Raw genomic sequence first — 3,920 nt, forward strand, 5'->3', positions numbered from 1 at the left:
TGCATGTGTGAGTTGCATCGTCTTTGATTGCCTAATGGAGGACAGGGAAAGATGTCTGCAGTGGGAAAATCTATGCATTGGCTTGAAAGAGTGATAGGCTGTCGTTGTACTGGGAAAACATATGTGCATATTATTTTTTATTTGCTTTCGCCACACCCCCTCCATTTATTTTTACTGTAAGCTATAGCACATTACCACATATAGATTCAATTCTATTTGAATGTACAGATTCACTGGAAAATGCACACAGCCATTTTGCTTTTTCACTGACAGAAGCAGAGAGCAGTATACTATTGGCTTATAGTGCTTATAGTTAGGTTCAGTAAAAGACTGAATGTTCTGGACTGGAGAGCAGACCTGTGAGAGGAGTAGAAAAATGGCTTGCCTGGATAGTTTGCTGTTTGAGATCTCCAGTAAAAGAGTTATCTTTAAACCAAAGTTTCAATGCCACTTCTTGTACTAATAAGAATTTCTAGAGATCCTTACTATCATGTAATAAAAGTCTACACACAGTATTTGGTGTCAGATACAACCTTATTATATTGTCCTTGGTAGCAGCAATAACATTTAGTAAGAATATATGACTGTAATACACTGCAATGTTTAATCCGTAACAGATCTCAACTGTGGATGGAGCTGCTGTTATGGCTACACACAGGGGAGGAACAGGATGTTACCTCAAGAAATAATGTCATGGAAGGGATATTAGTTGCAGTCCAATTTTAGAAGGAGTTCAAGAGCGCTGACAGACTGTATTACTTCATACAGGCTTTGCAGAATAGCAACAGAAGAGACCAGCTAGAACACAAATGTCCCTAGCATCCATAAGGTGGGGGTTATGAGTCCTATAGAGCTACACCCAATAAGATACCATTAAGCTATTGCTTGCCAATTATACTGCAACCATTATTGGCATGCTAAGTAACATTTAACGACAGTAGTGTTTGGTAAAGCAACTCTGCAAGTTGAACAAATGCATATACTTGTATTTAGATGTGTCAGGTCTTCCTAGTGGCATAATGTGGAAAAGCTGAGGACTAACTCACCCAAGAGTCCATGCAGAGTGTACAAGAATGATGTTGCAGTTGTTCCTGTGCGAGCTCTTGCAGAGTGCACAGGAGGAAGTACTGCATCTTTAAGTGAACTGGAGTCTCACGGCATGCACAGGGAAGTTGAGTATACAATTCCTAACACAGCATGGTGAGTGGATAGGTGAGTACTCTTTTCTTATTCACCTAGTTTAGAGAGTGTGGAAAGGTATATTGTAGGTTTAAATTCAGGATGAAGATTGGTATAGCTGTGGCAGAGGAAATGCTCAGCATGAGCTGCATTACTTGGACACTGAGTATTTTTAAACTTTCCAGCTATAATCTCACAGTTGGCTTATAGAGCTGGAGCCGAGTGACGGCGAGGGAGCTGATTGGAAAGTAGACAGTGCTGGACTTTGTTCCCGAATCGAGGACCCGGTAACTATCTTTCAGTACCCCCCTGCAAGGACCCACTCAAGGGGATCTTTTCCCAATAGGTCTCTGAGGATAATGTAAATGAACATGTTTAATTAGTCGAGGTGCATGTAAAATGGTAGCGTCTTCCCATGAGTCGTCTTGGAAACCGTAAGAATTCCAAAAAATCAGGTATTGCAGATTTATTCCTAAACCTTCATAAATATAGAATTCAACTTAATATTATACTTGTCCTTGGACAAGTATTGGGGGTTCTAAGGGTGGCGAATGATTAGTAAAGCTATCATTTTTATGACCCTTTAATAGAGAAACAGGTCTCATAGTAGAGTAAGACATACTGTGGACTGAGTCATGGGGGGTGATTTACTAACCTAAACACACACACACACCAGGTGTGTGTGATTTTCACACAGCAAAACGTATTTATCAACCAAAAAGTCTCTAAAAGCATATTTCCACTAATGCCATATATGGAAAAATCATGCACATGATGCATATATAATGCTGCTTCACAGTTTAGACAAAAATGGTTAGCTCATGCATTTACATTCCTGCATTCATCAACGCAAGCAACATAACATAGAGCTAATTTACACCACATTACCTTGCAATTCATTGCAGGGCTTTGCACAACACACCTGCTGGGTGTGTACACACTACAAAGGTGTTTCGATTCCTCCCATAGATCATGCTGGGAGGGAACACACTACAGAGGTGTATACACGTTCGTGGTGTGTTTAAAAGGTTAGTAAATCAACCCCATAAACTCTCGTATTGGAAAAGGACCAATAAATAGCTTCAACTTGAGGTTTCTTGTAGAGACACATACTAAGTTGTCCACTTGATATTCTGGTGGTTTTCTTCTTCTGAGATCGTAATAATGTTTCTGTTTCACTTGAGCTTTTCCAGTATTTCTTGAGTTGTTCAAATATCTCTTGTAACTAATGTATATAGTTTTCTGTAGCTGGGTGGTTAGTTTGGATTAAATCTGATGGGGATGGAGTTGGATGGAAACCATAATTGGAGAAAAAAGGTGTCTGGTTGGTAGACGAACTAAGAGAATTATTATAGAAGAATTCCATCCAGTTATCATGAAGACATGTGCAATAGCACCATATGTATTATTACAGGCTGCCACAGTGGGAAGGTAGGCTCCGGGGCTTACGAAGTGGGATAGGACTAGTGAGCTGACGTAAGGAGCAACTAGCACAGAGTAATTCTTAATAAATTGGCAACAATAGTTGGTAAATCCCAGTGAATGCTGGGTAGCCTTGAGGCCACTGGGTAGCGGCCAGTTAGTTATTGCAGCCAACTTTTCAGGTTCCATGGCAAGAATGTAGCCAAAGAAAGGCACGTGAGGAAGCTCAAAAAGGCATTTATCTGCTTTAGCATAAAGACCATTGTCACAAAGATGCTGAAGAACAAGTCTGATGTGCTGTCTTTGAGTGATAATATCAGAGCTTAAGATAAAAATGTCATCCCAATAGACCACTACAAACACATAGAGGTGGTCGCGGAAAATCTCGTTGACAAAATGCTGGAAGAATGCTGGGGCGTTTCATAGGCCGAAGGGCATCACTAGGTATTCATAATGGCCTTCCCTGGTGTTGAACGCATTCTTCCATTCATCTCCCTCCTTTATGCATATCAAGTTATATGCCCCACATAGGTCTAACTTCGTAAAAATTGAAGCCCCTTGGAGACAATCAAATACCTCTGAAATGAGGGGCAATGAGTATCTGTTTTTAACTGTAAACTGTAAAACTTTTTTCTCAACAAAGAAAAATCCTGCTCCAGCAGGAGAAGTTGACTTGTAGATGAACACCTTTTGAAGATATTCTGCAATGTACTTTGACATAGCCTTGGTAGACTAAAGGAATACACCTGGCCACTAGGAGTGCAAGAACCCGAAATTAAGTTGATGTGTCATATGGTCTGTGAGGAGGAAGCTGATCTGCCTTTCATTTAGAAAAACATCCAAATAGTACTCATAATGGACTGGCACTAGAGTAGAGGCCACAGAAGATGCCACCCAGAGTGGTTTACCAGGAAGCACCTTGGAGAGACATCTTGCATGACAAGATGGACCCCAGGATACCAGTTGAGAGGTTGACCAGATGATCACTGGAAACCTACGACAAGCTTAGAAGAGGCCTGGCAAAAAGGAGATGGTTTCATGGTGAAGCACTCCCATGGACATCTTGATGAAAGAGGTCCAAGAACGAATAGGACCACAAGCCAGAATAGTATCATCAATGGCTGACACATGCAGAATATGAGAAAGGGGTTCTATAGCCCAGGCAAATTTCCCCACAAGGGAGGCAGATACGAAATTGTTGGCTTTACCAGAATCAATAGACACATCCACGCCGACAATGGAGGTGGTGAAATGCAGTTTCACCAGAATGGAAGGACATTGAGAAGAAGGTGGAGAATAACAGTCTAGCATGCCCCCCC

This window comes from Nanorana parkeri, unplaced genomic scaffold, assembly GCF_000935625.1.
Source record: "Nanorana parkeri isolate BGI_ZX_2015 unplaced genomic scaffold, ASM93562v1 scaffold918, whole genome shotgun sequence".
NCBI classification, from domain to species: Eukaryota; Metazoa; Chordata; class Amphibia; order Anura; family Dicroglossidae; genus Nanorana; species Nanorana parkeri.